At 38.0% G+C, this 16,779-nt stretch overlaps 1 long non-coding RNA gene across 1 annotated transcript in view; it reads left to right on the top strand.

Annotated features, from left to right (window-relative positions):
- Positions 1-248: 248 nt before the first annotated feature.
- Positions 249-16,779, top strand: part of LOC137579556 (uncharacterized) — a 61,531-nt gene continuing 45,000 nt past the window's right edge. The window contains exon 1 of the long non-coding RNA XR_011032835.1: positions 249-434. This is a non-coding gene — a long non-coding RNA (uncharacterized lncRNA). The remainder of the gene's footprint in view (positions 435-16,779) is intronic.

Raw genomic sequence — 16,779 nt, 5'->3', positions numbered from 1 at the left:
CAACATTGTTAGTTTTTGAGAAAATCAGTATTATATAATTTGCTGAAATTAAATTTATGTGAAAGAGCTTTTAATATACGTAGTGTTCTATAAAAGCTTACAACTTTAAAAGCTCACGTTATTTGCGCACATCATGCGCGCACAATATATGTACTACAAATACTTTCTGTGATAAATTGTCATTAAAAGCTTATAAAAGAGAAATCATTGCAAACTTACGAGAATATTTCAGCATTGTCAAAACGTAACCGGTGCAGGATTAAAGCGAGTTTTCATTTTGCTCACAAAAAAGTTAATAGAAATAAAGATGTGCAATAAATAATTAAAAATGTGTGAAATATTTAAATACGAGATCGCGTGTTAATTTTAAAGAGTTTTAAAACAGACATTGCGGCGAATATTGAGGGCCAAAGAAGACATTCTGCCGGTAGAAGGTAATAAGGTTTTTTTTTTTTACAAATTTAGTATTCTCCATGTGTTAGATTTTATCATAAATAGTGTTTGTGAAATATATTATGATATTAATAATACAACTAAAGTAATTATAAATCAGTTTGGCGTAAAGGGGCTACTTTTGTCGTTGTATAGTAATTAATTTTTTCGCTATACGAACTAACTAACACACTAACTCAAACATAGATACAATTTCAGGCCATATGTATAAAAATAAACTACATATGTTTATCTACCGCACCAACTTAAACTTGTATGAACACGTATTTATAAACAGTACAACTAAGTGTGAATGAGAAATTTTCAAACAACTTATATCCCAAGAATGATAAATTTTGATTTTTAATTAAAATGAACAATTATCTATAACAGGGTTTGAGAACTGCGAAAACTTTCGACAGTTTTGCTGTGTGCTGATGCTTCTGCTTCGAAAACTTTGAACAGTCGAAGCAGAAGCAACAGCAAAAAACCGAAACCTGAAAATCTGACAGCAGCAGCAAACAGCAAAAATCCGAAAGCAAGAAACCCGACAGCAGCAGCAATAGCAAAAATCAGAATCAGATTGCTTTGAAAGCCAACAGCCAACTTATACATTTTAATACTAGGAACTGTTCCGACTGTTGCTAAATGTGTACTATGAAAGCAATCGCGCCAGAAGTAACGAAGTTATTAACAAAAGTCACCGTTTTCGATAGACCGTTCATATGGTAGCTATATGACATAGGCACAGTTGTTTATAAGTGAAACAACTCACCAATATTAAATTTCACGATATTAGCTCAAAAAATAACGAAGTTATTGAGAAAAGTCGCTGTTCGCGAATTTGCAGTTTGTATGGGACATATATCATATAGTGGTCCGATCCGTCTGAATCCAAGATATACAACTATATACAAGCCTACATGCAAAATTTTAACTCTCTGTAGCTTTTACGGTCTAGGAGGAGTTTGCGTTGATCTTAATATTAGTAAGCTTATTCTGCCAAATTTGATCAAGATCGGGTGACTATATCATATAGCTCCCATAGAAACGATCGATCGAAAACAGTGACTTTTGTCAATAACAACCGTTACTTTTCATATAGAAGAAATACCACTATTTTTTCCCCCATACAACTAATAACACTCCTCATATACATATATTCTTGAGAAGCTGAGTTGATAAAGACATGCCAGTCTGTCTGTTGGGATAAAACTAAATATTTGAGCTACTTATAACTCGAGTAAGATAAAGTATTGCCAGTATCGGTCCACTACATCATTAAGGTTGTGTCTGTGCGCTGATGAATTGAGTTACAGAAATAGAGTTTGGAACATTATGGCCATGGACACCAAGTGTCAAATCATAATAATAAAAGCTGAGCTCATCAAAACCATCCACTATAAATTTATTTTACATAAAATATCACTTTATAATAGTAAGAATTTATCAATGCACTGCAAAATGTCTTAGAACAAAATCAAGGTTAGAACGGCTAAGCTTTAAGGAAAGTTTATCAGATTACTATAAGTTTTAAGTTTTAGGGGAAGCCAAAGAAAAATTACTACTAAAAAGCTGCCTTCATGTTACGCCAAAGCCTTACAATAGCGTTCCCCCTAAATTAAACTCACCACTGGGTTTTAGCCGGCTAAAGGTTAATAAATCTAAAATATTAAAAAAAAAAAATTTAAACATAGGCAGCTCAAACGGTGCGATAGTTGTCCCTATAGCTATTTCAAAAACCAACAAAATCTATCATAGCCAGAATATATCACAGAATGACGATACCATATCATTAATGCTAAACGTAGTTAGGAATTTAAATTTAATAAAGCGAAAAAAAACAATGTCTTCTCTAATAATATTATTATTTTTATTATTATAAGTATAGTATATAGTTGTAAACTATCAACCTAACTATATATTACAAGCACTGCCAACTAAGGCATTCGGCTTATTGTTAGACGAAAACTTCATCCATACACTAGCCTGGGATTCGAACTCGGGTCCTTGTTGGTCAGTTGCCCAAATGATTCTCTAATAATAACTTTGTTGTTGTCTATGCTATTGTCATAAAAGTTAATATTTTTTAGTTTAATAAACATCATCATTTGTTAGTCTTGTATATACACCTGTACCACTTGATCGGGTGAATATATCATTAAACTTCTATAGGAACGATCTGTAATAAACAGTGACGTTTATCAACAACTTCGTAATCGACAACTGGTCAGATGTTTTTGACCACATAAAGTATATTTTCTATGTATATATGTATAAATTATATAAATGTTTATTTATATTTTTATTTACGTTTGATTTATTACAAGCCACAGTTTTGTGCGCTTGGAGTCCGAATTATAACTAACTAAACATTATTAAATAAACTACCCAAGAACCCTAAGTATTGGCCATCGGAATGCTGACACTGCGCCTCGTGCCGCTAGCAGCGGTCAACGTCTTGCGGGCCGGCTCATATTACCCAGACCGTGGGATCGCTGACCCAGCGATCGTGGCCACTGCCAAATGCAGTATTAGCTATATTCATTTGTCCATGTTAACTCCTCCCTCGCTTAAGTGGAGGCCGTCCCCGGACTTTTGTAGGTCAAGAGACTTTTGAAGAGTTGTTACTAGGTTGCGTCTCTGGAGTCTGCGAATGGCCAGATAAATTGCGAACCAAATTACGACTATCCCAATAGTGACACTGCTGCTCAATACAGGGCCCGATATTATTTTTGAGCGTAGTCCGGTTATATGCCGGAGATTGTTTATGCTCAGTTCGTGGAGGAAAGGCAGGCTTAAGTGTTCCCGGTACCTCGTAATGTTGATTTGTGACTCGGCCGACACCATTGGCTTCTTTCTGAGCACATCATACTTGTTGTCAAACGTTGTTTGGTTGATGGTAATTTTGTCGGTGAATGTCACCAGGTAGGTGCCGTTCACCCTTTTTTCGTTGCCGACTTCGTCTTTGATGTCCATGGTGGCGTCGTTGATGATAACCATTCCCTCGTCCACAACTATTAAGGGTTCCAGGTGACCTGGTCTGGAGCTACAATGGGCTTGAGTTCCGGCTTCTAATTGTTGCGTGCAGCCATTCGTGGGCGATCTTTTGCAGAATGTTGTGGTTACCGCCAATTGGCAACCCTCGACTGAGAATAGCTCCATACCACAATCAGCAACAACGTTTCTGTTATTAAAATCTAAAATGATGTTATCCCGCTCTACCGGGTAAAGGCTGATTTTCTTACAGACAGATTCTTGGTGAGGATATTTGATTAAAAAGTACAAAATGTTAAAATTTTGAAAAACCTTAATACTACCTACATCTAATAAATCTGACACACTAATATTTGTGAGATTTTTGTTAGTCATTTCATTGACATCCAAGTCATCGAGGATTATTGGGTTCAACAAATGCGCTTTTGCCAAAGTGGTTGTTAAAATTAAATTTTCAAGGTCTGAAATGACCATTCTGTTTTTCGCTAGGATGGTTTCATAAAAGTGTTCGTGATTGACATTTTCTGTTTTACTTATTTGGTTTATGGAGCTCGTTATTGCATTCAGTTTTTCCTGTAATTTGTTGTTGATCTTGACTTGTTTATTTTCTGACTCTATTAATTGCTCTTGTTTAAATTTGATCTGTTCCCAGTCGTCAAAATCAGGAGTTCCGGCCACTACTTTCAGTGCCTACAATATTTAGGCTTCTAGCGCCTCTATGATGAACCGTCATTGTTTCTAGTAGTGTGTCGATTTTCCTAATATCTGTCAAAATAATTCTTTTAATATTATCTTCCTTAAAGAATTCAATAGTTTTCCTGGTCGCGTCCGCGTATGTCCTGTACGAGGTAATGTTTGTCGTATGTCCGAGGTAGCTGTACTCTTTCCAAACTGTCACGTCTCCGTCCAGTATCTGTATAAAGTCTGCTTTGGTATAGTCCGTGATTTTCATGGTCATTGTCGCGTGTGTCCTCAGTATTGTCAGTATCAGTATAAAGTCCGTTCTGTAATTTCTGATATTATAAAATAGTCCTTTTACTCTAGTAGTTGTAGAAGTGTGTAAACCTAATTTTGGAAACACAATTTTAGAGGTTCTATTTTAAATTGTTCTTATGGACCTCTCTCCCCTTTATAAGGACTTTAGTTCCTAGGTCAGCCTCTACAACCTTATAGTTTCAGAGTTTATTGACCTTTTATTATCGCAATATATTGTCTTAACATTAGCAAAGTAATTGACTAACTGTAGAATGGCCGGCTCTACGTCAACTATGGCTCTCGATGCTATAGGTTGGACTATCGCAAATTTAGAAAACTTATCTATGCAGGTCAGGAAGAATCTTTTATCTGTGGAAAAAACGTCGATGTGTAAGAATTCTCCTGCGTAAGCTGGTACTGGTGTGGTACCCAACTTATGTTTTTTTGGATGCCTGTCATATTTTGCGACAGAGCAGATCTTGCAATTGGCTGCAATTTCTGTGGTCAATTTTCCCATGTTCGGGAAAAAAATAGTCTTGCAGAATTTGTTTCATGTTTTCCTGGGCTGCACGGTGCGCCCTGTTATGTTTGGTCACTACAATTTCTTTTTGTTCCGACTTGTCTGGTACATCTGTAACGATGTGTTTGCAGTACCAGAATTTTGTTGCCGGATACAGTTCGACCAATTTATGCTGAATGAGGGCAAGAGTTGGCAGTTCGCAATGTATTGCGTTTACCACTTCAGCATTTATTACATCTTGCAGTGTCTGTAAGAGTGAACCGGGGTTTGATGTGCGTATTATGTGCCTGGACTTACTCTGGAAGAGAACGAATGTCCTTACCGAAGGAAACTCTGCTTGTTCAATCACAATCTGGTTTCGAAAACAATTTAAGGGCTTATCGGATACATCAATAGTGTAGGACAGAGACTCTTCACTATGGCAGGTTGCCCTATCGGATTCCGAATCTGGTGCTTCGAGAGCGTTAATGTTCTGACGCGAAAGGGCGTCTGCTACGAAGTTTTCCTTTCCTGGCTTATAAATTATTTTTGCGCCATGTCCATCAGTATATGTTTTCCAGCGTATTAGTTTCGCATTCGAATTTTTGTCTGATACGGCGAAGGTTAATGGCTGATGGTCGGTAAATATATTTAGGTCTCTTACCCCGTAAAGGTAGTTTCTCAAGCTTTTTAGTGACCACACTATGGCAAGAAGCTCTCTTTCGTTAGTCACAAAATTTCTTTCGTTATTACGTAATTTACGGGATATCATGGTGATTGGTCTGGGACACCGCCTAGCCCATCACCAGACGCATTTGTGGTAAGATCGAATGGTTGTCGATAATCTGGGTAGGCTAAAAAAAATATCTTTTAGCTTGGAGAATGTCTGCGATTGTTCTAAACTAAACTCGATTTTTATTTTCCGAGACATGTTCTTGCTAACTTTTCCATTATCGCCCTTTAGAATATCTGTAAGGGGACCTGCGATTTTCGCGAAGTCTTTTATGAAGCAGCGATAATAGCTGGCAAGCCCGAGAAATGATCTGAGATCAAAAAACCCACTTGGCATTGGAAAATTTTTGATTGCCTGAACTTTTTCGGGTGAAGTTGTGATACCATCCCTAGATACGATAAATCCCTAGATACGATAAATCCCAAATACTTCACACTTTTTTTAAAAAATTTGGATTTTTCCTGTGATACTCGCATCCCCGCGTCCTGAAGGCTTTTAAGGACCCATTCAATGTCCCTAACATCGTCTTCCTTTCCTTCCCATTATTGACAGAAAAAGAAGTTTTCTCCCTGTCTTTTTCCGCTAGTGTTATTTGATGAAATCCCGATTTAAGGTCCAATGTTGTAAAATATTGGGCCTTTCCCATGTTCGACAAGATTGTTGAAATCATTGGAATAGGGTACTTGTCATCGGTAGTATTTTGGTTTAGTTTCCTAAAGTCAATTACTTGCCTCTTTTTATGGAAGCCGTTTTTATCTGTTCCTTTTTTGTCGACCACCCAGGTCGGATTATTGTAGGGAGATTTTGAGGGTCGAATTATGCCGTGGGCTAGAAGTTGTTTAACTTCTGCATTGACAAAGTCCGTAACGCCCATTGGGAGCGGGTATAATCTGGAGTATACCGGTTCCCCATTTGTTCGAATAGTTGCTACAGTATTTATGTTATATGGCAGAGCCTCGTCAGGGTCTGCAAACGCTCCTACTCTTTCGTCCATCATCTTGTTGAAAGACTTAAGTACAGCAGCCGGGACGTCTGTATCGTCGATATAAATGAAATTTACTTGTGGGCAACGGGTAAAATTAATGGCTTCAGATCCATTTATTGTAACTATTTGGTTGTTTAACAGATTGATAGTTGCTCCGACTTTTTTTAAAAGGTCGAAACCAATTATGCCGTCGAAATCTTCCGGGATATTTATCAAGAAGAAATGTGCTTTAAGGCCAAAAATATGTATTGGGCATTTTTCCGTTACCTTTGAGGTCCCATGTATGGATCTGACATTAAATGGTTTTTTTGCGGGGGTGATGAATTTTAGTACCGCCATTGGACGAATATAATTTTTTGAGGCCCCCGTATCGATAAGTAATTTAATTGTTTTTCCTCCTACTGTTCTCGTGATGAACGGTAAAAGGGAGTGTTCCCTAAAAAATTACAAGATTCTTCACTATCTGAAAGGTCATCACTAGCTGCCAGAGCGCTCGCCTCTGCTTTTGTCTGATAGGCTTCTTCCTCAGGGGAATCCTGAGACGTGAAACGAACCTGCTGATTCTTTTTCGAGCCGAATCAAGATTTTGTGGACTTATTTCCCGAATATCTGGTTGGTTGCTTATACTTTGAAGAGGAGTCAACCTCCATGGGTTCTGGTGTTGAGAACGCCTGAGCCCCAGGATTTTGTGGTGGCTTCCCTTTGTTATTTGGTTTTTCCTGAACTCTAGTATAATGAGGAGTCTTCTTGTATGCCCCTTGGCTATTTTCTGAGCTCTTATTCTGGTTAGCATTGTTTCGAAAATTTTGGTTCTTTTGTTCAAAGGGGCCCTGAGCTTTTTCCTCAGTAGCCCGCGCAAAGCTTGCAGCGAAGGCTGCGTAGTCGTGGCTTACTTCAGCTTCGTGCGCTAATGCTAGCGCAGTGGGTAAATCTTTGGGTTTTGCTGGTAGTACTACCGCCCTGAGGGATTTCTTAAGCCCCGACACAAAGGAGTGTAGCGCATCGGACCTAAACTGCTCATTAAGCACGTTCGCCGACGCTGCCTCATGTGTCATTATCGTTTTATTAGTGAGGAGGGCCAATGTTTTTTCCACCTCGTCATAGTACTGAGACAGCGATTGTTCCCCCTGTCGTAAGGTTGTACGATGCTAGAGTGGAACTAGCGGCACCTTTAACCTTATTCCTGATTATGCCTACTGCCTGGTAGTGGGCGGAACTGCCCCTGTAAGGTCGAAATAGTTCGTATGCCAATGAAGCTGCGGAGCGCCATGAAATGTATTCGTTTTGAATGCCATCAAAATCTGGCAAGGATCTAACAATATCTAATGGTTCCTACACTCTATTTCCGGGATGATTTCGGCATTCCTATAAACCTCAACCTCCGGTGCGACTGGTTTTAAGCTTTCTATCTGAGTCCTTAAAGACTCCATTTCGAGGTTTACCTGTTGTGTGAAAGTAGACTGCATCTGTGCAGCTTGGTGATCAAGCGCAGTCTGCACTGCCACTTGCACTATTTTCATCACCTCCTCTGTTGTTGGCATTTTGTGTGTTTCTTTCACTAGCTCGCTTTTGCCTTCTATAACCTTTAACAACTCCTCGTTACTACTATCACTATTTTTCTGATTATTGGTGTACGTATCTTTCACTTGCTCACTGTTGCCTTCTATAACCTTTAGTAATTCTTCGTCACTACTATCACTATTTTTTTGGTTATCTCTCCACATAACAGACGGGAACAAATATTTCGTTTAATAGTGTAAAAGGTTTTTGATTCAATTAAAACAGAATTTAATTTGTTCACTACAATGTTTAAACTTTTTTGTGTTTTTTGTTTTGTTTACTTAGAATTGTTTTTTAAGTTTTGGGCACTTTAGTTTCCTTTATTTTTGTAGTGATAATTTGTTCACTACAATGTTTAGACTTTTTGTGTTTTTGGTTTTTTATTTCAATTCTATTTTACTTAGAATTGTTTTTTAAGTTTTGGGCACTTTTAATTTTAGTTCGGCGCCAATTATATAAATGTTTATTTATATTTTTATTTATGTTTGATTTATTACAAGCCACAGTTTTGTGCGCTTGGAGTCCGAATTATAACTAACTAAACATTATTAAATAAACTACCCAAGAACCCTAAGCATTGGCCATCGGAATGCGGACACTGCACCTCGTGCCGCTAGCAGCGGTCAACGTCTTGCGGGCCGGCTCATATTACCCAGACCGTGGGATCGCTGACCCAGCGATCGTGGCCACTGCCAAATGCAGTATTAGCTATATTCATTTGTCCATGTTAACTTATACATTCTTAATCAGCATGGGAGACGGAGTCCGTTTGTTCTTTAGTCGAACTAGGCGATTTATTTCCTAGTTTCTGTATAATTAACAAAAGAATATTTTTATTTTTGCGGGACAATAGCTAAAAGTAGTGGTTTTCGGCTAAACAAAACAGTCAAATTATAAGATACCGTTGCAAGATGGCAAGCTTTAGATACACAAATACGCGGACTTTTTGAAACTTTTGTCGGCACTTATATCTGGTTATAAATTATATTTATAATAGTTTATTATACATAATATTAACTGCATGTTTAAGATTATTCGGCGAGACTACTTACTTAATTTTCTTTGGCATTAAAAGAATTAATGAAATTAATTTTCATTCGCATTGAAAACAAAATATCGATTCTAATTAAATCTGTTGCTATAAGCATGGAAAATAAAAAGTAATGAAAATTAGAGGGCGGTGGCTAACTTCGACCGCGTCAAAGTTGGTATACTCTTACTCTTTCTTACCTATGGTCTTCAAAATGGAAAAACGTTTTAAGGGGTTTCTTTAAAGTCTAATGTTTGCGAAACGGCTTACATACGAAAAAACGAAGTTATTAATCAGACTCACAGTTTTTCGCCGATTGTTCCTGTGGGAGCTATAAGATATAGTCGCCCGATCTTGATCAAATTTGGCACAGTCATTAACAGATATATAAAACTGATAAAAGTTTACGAAAGTAACGAAGTGATTGACGAAAGTTACTGTTTTCGACCGATCGTTCCTATGGGAGCTAAATGATATAGTCACCCGATCTTAATCAAATTTGGCAGAGTCGTTTATGGGCATAATAAACTCTCTAAAATTAATTATTTCACGACAATAGCTCTAAAAAAATCAAAGTTATTAAGAAAAGTCACTGTTCGTGACTTTACCCGTTTGTATGGGAGCTTTGTGATATAGTGGTCCGATCTGGCTGAATCCAAGATATACAATCTGTGCACCATATACAAGCCATGCAAAATTTAGCTCCGTAGCTCTTATGGTCAAGGAGGAGTTTGCGTTGATCCAGACGGACGGACATGGCTATTTAAACTCGTCTCGTATTGCTGATCAAGAATATATATACTTTATATGGTCGTAGATGCTTCCTTCTATGCGTTGCACACTTCTGACTAAAATTAATATACCCTTTTTGCATGGGTGATCGTTTGAATAATGCCAATAAAAACACAATTTCATTACCATTCTAGTTAATTATTCTACACTTACACTCAACATCGGGCCACAGTACGATCATTAGACGTTGATCAGCCCTCTTGAGGTATATTTAAGTCCCCGATCTCTGGAGTAGCTTTAGTCTTAGTCTGGCCTCGGAACCAGAAGTACATACCAATAAACAAATTATAACTTTAAATCAAAGCTTCTGTGTAATTAGTTTCATGGTAAACTAGTGGTTAAAGAAAGAGTCTTGTGTGTCGTCTCCCATGTGTATCCGATGGATCAGGGAGACACGTATGATAGACTCATAGCTGGCTTCTCAGTAGAGAGGAGACTCGCATTCATGACTCAGGCTCGTATTTAAGACTCGTAGCTGTCGCCCGAGCAGGGACCCGTAATTCTTCCCTCGAGTAAGGATCGTCTTCCTACCACTTAAAATATTCTGGAGGAATTGCGGGTCAGGACAAAGGAGATGCCCAAAGGACGTGTATCTGACACCGCCGCCCATTTGGCCATCACATACCGTAACGAGACGTCTCGTTTCGTACCACAATTTATTAAAGTCCGCTATGCGAGAACATAAGACCTACCGCAAAGCGATTAAAACATTTTAAAGCTAAGTTTAACCAAGGCCATGTAGTTACCTCTCAACGTAACTTGAGATCGGACAGTTGCGATCAAGCTCGAAGCTCGATAGATAATTCGCTGACGTTTCAAAAAGCTGTTTAAATTTGCTCACAGTAAGACTGCAAGAGACAACGATGCGAAAACACCAGGTATATAAAGCCATGAGCAAATTTCGAATATTCAGCGTATTTTTATGAACTTTCGATAGGCTAAAGGCACCTATCAATGCAACGCTCCATGATAACTGTGTCCATAACTAATTTTTGTCAGACCTTGAGTTTAAGGCAAATAAGGAAATTCGAAACTATTGGTGAAATTCCAAGTCCCCTCATCGCAGATGCCGCCGAAAGAACATGATGGTCGAAATACCAAGGCCCCCTCATAGAAGGGCTGCATAAAATAAAATGGCTGGTTGTAAATCCAAGGCCCCCCTCACATCAGGGTCTGCCGAAAATTATTGGTCGAAATCCCAAGGCATCGCAGAGGCTGCCGAAAAAACGTGATGGTCGAAAATCCACGGCCCCTCATAGAAGGGTTGCCCAAAATAAAATGACTGGTTGTAAAAACCAAGGCCCCCCCTCATAGCAGAGGCTGCCGAAAGAACATTGGTCGAGATTCCAAGGCCCTCGTCGCGATGGAGGCTGCCGAAATAAATGATATAATGAAAAAAAATGGGCCGGAACGGCAACCTTGCTCAATAGCCCCGCTTCATTGAAGTACAGGAAAGAGGGAACACGAATATCTTCAAATTAGCATATCAAGAAACATAAGCAACTCAATCTTCGAGGAAAGAAGCAGTGATCATGAGATATATCAAGAGAGCTAACAGAAGCTTTCCCTACATGTCGAACGGATACCAACGTAGATTACAGTCTGATATAACACCATTTAATCAGAACTAATCAGGATAATGAACCTATGCTAGGACAGCATCTTGATCATCTGTGGAACCCGCTGACTATCGACAAAAACCACAGGGAGTACCAACGATTCAGGGTGAGAGGTTAAATTTTATGAATACAGACGAACAGGTACAACAAGCCTAGAATACACGAAAACGATACTCTAAAACAAAATATCCTAATTACCTCGACACAATTTAAAAAAATTCTAATCGTATTTCTCAATAAAGCGTTACTACTAGAACACAAATTAGATGAAGTAATCCGAGCACTGTGACCTCTAAATTTACATAAAAACATCAACGAGCTAAAGGATGTCATCAGCTGTCCATGCACTTGACGGCTCCACTAAAATATCGAACGGAGGAGATAAGAGATCTCCGGGACGTCGATTTTTAAGCAGGGAGGAGTTAGCACACGCGTTTCTTTACGATACGCCGACTCCTACAAAACGAGTAGAGCCATGCCCTGCACACCGACTAACTAAGATGCAGCAAGACAAGACGCAATACCAGAAACTGCTGAATGAGTTCCGGGCTGTATACCCCTTCCCATTAAAAGTCACGTTGACAACACACACATCCCATAACCCTAGGAAGTACATTGTGACCCACATTATCCACACCATCAGCCCTCTTGAGGTATATTTAAGTCCCCGATCTCTGGAATAGCGTTAGTCTTAGTCTGGCCTCGGAGCCAGAAGTACATTGAAGTGATCAATAAACAAATTATGTATAACTTTAAATCAAAGCTTCTGTGTAATTAGTTTCATGGTAAACTAGTGGTTAAATAAAGAGTCTAGTGTGTCATCTCCCATGTGTATCCGAAGGATCATGGCAATGTTACACCCCGACAGGGAGACACGTTTGGTAAACTCATAGCTGGATCTCGAATAGGGACCAGACTAGCATTCACGACTCAGGCTCGTACTTAAGACTCGTAACTAGCGCCCGAGCACGGACCAGACTCGCATTCATGACTAAGGCTCGTACTTAAGACTCGTAACTTATATACGTATACAAAAACATTTATTTATGAAAATCATAAATTACAAACATCTATTTCTGCCGAGAGTTCGATTAGAGACTAGCATTAGTTAAAAAAATAATTGAAATATACTGTTATTTATTAAATCAACCTTACTCAAATAACCAATAAACATTCAAAAAAAAAAAAAAAAAAAATAAAAGTAGAGAGTTCAGTTAATGAATTTTCGAAATATTCAGGAAACTGATTTCTTGTCAGGGCACATCTTAATTCTCAGTATATTATTATTCGGAATTTCTTTTTCACCAAAAATACTGTGGGATTGCAGAGCGAAGCAAAAAACAACCAATATTTATTTTGTGAATTCAAAATGTTTATAGGAAATTATAGGATTCTAAGAGGGTGAGGCTGTTAAAAACAACTTAAAAAACTTCTTCTACTTAGCAATGGTTTTAACTTGTTAATCATAGTTAAATTCATTAACTTTCATTCCAATAGAAGGTTGTGCGATGGACAATTAACAATGTAATTGCCATTAATTTGTCATTAAAAAGAAGCTCATTGCTGCTAATTAGATTTTTAAAAAATTTGTTTAAATCATGAATTAAAACCGTCAAAAGGGAAGTTTTGAATGTGACATTTATTTTAGCGACGAGAATTTTTTAATCGTTCCAATGTGCTAGCACGATGTCACTTTTGGGAGAAACAAAATATTGAGTAGGTTGTCTGTGTAACGCTTAAAGACTACCACTTTCTCTAATAAGCAGACTTAGCCAACCACTCTAGAATTTAAAGGCCTTACCACTACTTCAACGCTAAAAACAGTTGAGAATTGTAACCGGATGAAGCGAAAGAAGCAAATGAAGTTTTTATTTTATTTTTATACCCTTGCAGAGGGTATCATAAAATTGGTCAGATGTTTATAACGCACAGAAGGAGACGTTTTCGACCCCATAATGTGTATATATTCTTGATCAGCATGAGAAGCTGAGTCGATATAGCCATGTCCGTCTGTCCGTCCGTGCGTAAGCGTTTTACTCAGCCATCTTAAGAGCTTTTGGGCTGAAATTTTCTGTGCTCTTTATTATCTGGGGCAGATCAAGTATGAAGATTATCAGGATCGGACTACATTACAAATATACATATGTGATAATATTAGATATAAAACCCTAGATCCCATCCCATATTTATCTGATCGGATAAATATAACACAAGTTACAATCAATATAAGCGCTGCTTGCTGTCTACTACGCCATACGTCATCAACAGAGCACATGCATACACACAGACGCCACGCTACATAAACTGTATGTGTATGCGTGCGTTGCTTTGTAAATTTTGAACGTGGATAGTGTTGTTTGCAGTAATTTTCGTGTTTGATATGCGCGTTTGACGAAAATAGAAATGGTTGTATATTCGACGTGTTTGACAAAACTGATTTGTTTGTCATACAAAATTGAGTGTGGGTACACAGTTTTAGGGAATGAGGGAAGAAGAACAAATTGTAGTAAAAAGAGTAAAATTGTCTTGTTTGTGTATTGATAAATTGAGTTGCAGAAAACAAGTTTTGAAGATGTAAAATAATTATTGCCAAGGAATGCAAGGGTATATAAACTTCGGCATAGCTGAATTTAAGTTCTTTGATATTTTTATACCATACACCCATAGGGTAAAATGGTATATTAAAGTCGCCAAAATGTATGTAACAAGCTGAAGGAAGCTTCTCTGACCCTATAAAGTATATATATTCTTGATCAGGATCAACAGCCGAGTCGATCTAGCCATGTCCGTCTCTCCGTCCGTCCGTCCGTCCATCCGTATGAACACGCAGATCTCGGAGACTAAAAGAGCTAGAGCCACCAAATTTGGTATGTATACCTCGTGTATTATGTAAATGTACAGAGTTAATTGGAATTTCGGCCACGCCCCCTTACGCCCCCAGGAGCACATAAAACTATTTTTCTTAAAAAGTATAACAGCTAGAGACATCAAATTTAGTTTGTATACCCGTTTAGTTAGCGCGCAGAAATTAATTGCTCAAACTTTTTGCCACGCCCCCTTACGCTCCAGGAATCACATAAAACTGTTTTTCTTAAAAAGTATAATAGCTAGAGACATCAAATTTGGTATGTAGACTAGCTTAATAGACGCGCAGATACTGGCTATTTGAAAATTTTGACACGCCCACTTCCGCCCCCGCAAATTCAACAAAACTGATTTTAACAAAAACAAACAAAGCTAAAGTCAGCAAATTTAGTATGTACACTAGCTTAGTATGCGCACAGATTATATATATTTTCATATTTTGCCACGCCCACTTCCGCCTTCATAATTTAGAAAAACCGGTTTCCTCCTGTAGTTTTTTGACTATCGCAATCATTTTTGTTTGTAATTTTTTTTCGGATTACGGTTGTTGTTGTTGTTATTTTTGAAGTGGGTACACAGGAGTAGCACGTCTTATCTCCAAGAGGTTCAGAGTGAAACTGTTCTTCCTATTTTACCTTTTCGTATATTCCACCCCAGTCCGACTTTGCAGAAAACATTGAACAATTGTAGGCCATTCAACTTAGTTTCTCATACACTCTGACAACAACTTGCTTATTATTTTGGACGATTTTAATATACCTGTGATTGCCTGAACGCTTTCAAATGATTCTTTATTACTTTTGCCCTCCTCGTCACATAATTTTAAAGATGGTCTCCTTGAGTTGTCACTAACTTAAGTAAATCCTATTCGGAATAGTCGTAACAGATCACTAAATCTTAGTTATCCCTAAAGAAAACTTCCATCTAACTCTGGAAGTAACCATTGACCTTTCTCTTGTGGTGATGGGTCGTTACCCCAACTCGATGCCTCTATCCCGATGTTCCCATAAGAAAAACTTTACTAAACTTAAAAAACTTTTGTTAGCTAATAACTGGTCCTATCTGTATACCTGCACGGATATGGACTCTGCCATTTCTGTCTTCTATAAAACTATTGAGTCGTTTTTCGATGTTGGTTCTCACGTGAGTTATGTAACTTGAAGAACGTAAAATCAAGATGCTATAAAGATTTTAAAAATCCGGTAAAGCCTCGGATTTTTCCCTTAATGAAGTTGCTCAATCAAACTTTATAGTGCTGAACTAACAATGCTATAAGGATTATCTTCAGCGATGGAAACTCAGGTTTTCTCGCGATCCTAAGCAATTTTATAAAAACGTAAAAACGGACACTGATCACGCTATTGCCGATTGCTGGCTTTTTCAAAACAATTTATCAAGTGAATTTTCCTTGTCCTTTTTTGTGGTCTTTTTATTACCCGGGTGAGATTTTTTTTTTTTTTTATGTTTAAAATATACATTTGTATTTGATGAGTCTACTCTTAAATTAGAGCCTAACAACAAGTTTGAGATATTTTTCGTAATCTAGTACTTAAGATAAATCCTGGAGATATTGCAGGCGGCCCTAATCACTTATTATTGGGTTGGTCTGTCATTTCTTCTAAGACGAGTTCTATTATTAGTTCGCGTAAGGGAATTGGCAAGAACATTAGGGTGTGCATCCAGTTTCGCAGAATACTTCAGTTGTTGACTACCTATTTCAGATTTTACGCTATTTAGATTGATCTTAAAATCTTCGACTGCGCCCTTTGTATAATGTCGACACTACTGGTACTTGCATTTCCCCATAGTACGGCACCGTAAGTCCAGATGGGTTTCAGTACGGAGTTGTATAGGAGGACTTTATACTCCAGACGTAAAGGGGACCGAGCATTGATGATCCAATGTAAGCTACTCGCTTTCAGTTTAAGCTGTGACTTTTTTGCTTCGATGTGCTTGCGCCAAGTTAGTCTTCTGTCTAGGTGGATGCCAAAGTAAGTGACATCCACGGCTTGAGGAATTGGTACGTTGTTTAGCACTAGAGCTGGACAGTTTCATCTGTTAAGCGTAAATGTAGCATGTTTGCATTTCTGCTCGTTGACCCGGATACGCCAGGTTGCTAGGCATTCCTCTGCCACCTCGAGGTGTTCCTCTAATTTTGCAGAGGCTTGTTGCTATGTATCGTTTAAAATCTAAAATAAGCATTTCCCAACATTGTATTCCTTAGATATGGTAACATTGTTATTAAAAATCAATAAACGGTCAGTCTAGTATAAGCTCTCAACTAGAACACGC

Source organism: Drosophila tropicalis, unplaced genomic scaffold (genome assembly GCF_018151085.1).
Source record: "Drosophila tropicalis isolate 14030-0801.00 unplaced genomic scaffold, ASM1815108v1 contig_697, whole genome shotgun sequence".
Lineage (NCBI taxonomy): Eukaryota > Metazoa > Arthropoda > Insecta > Diptera > Drosophilidae > Drosophila > Drosophila tropicalis.
The sequence above is the reverse complement of the archived record's forward strand: the minus strand, read 5'-3'. Positions and strand labels throughout refer to the sequence as shown.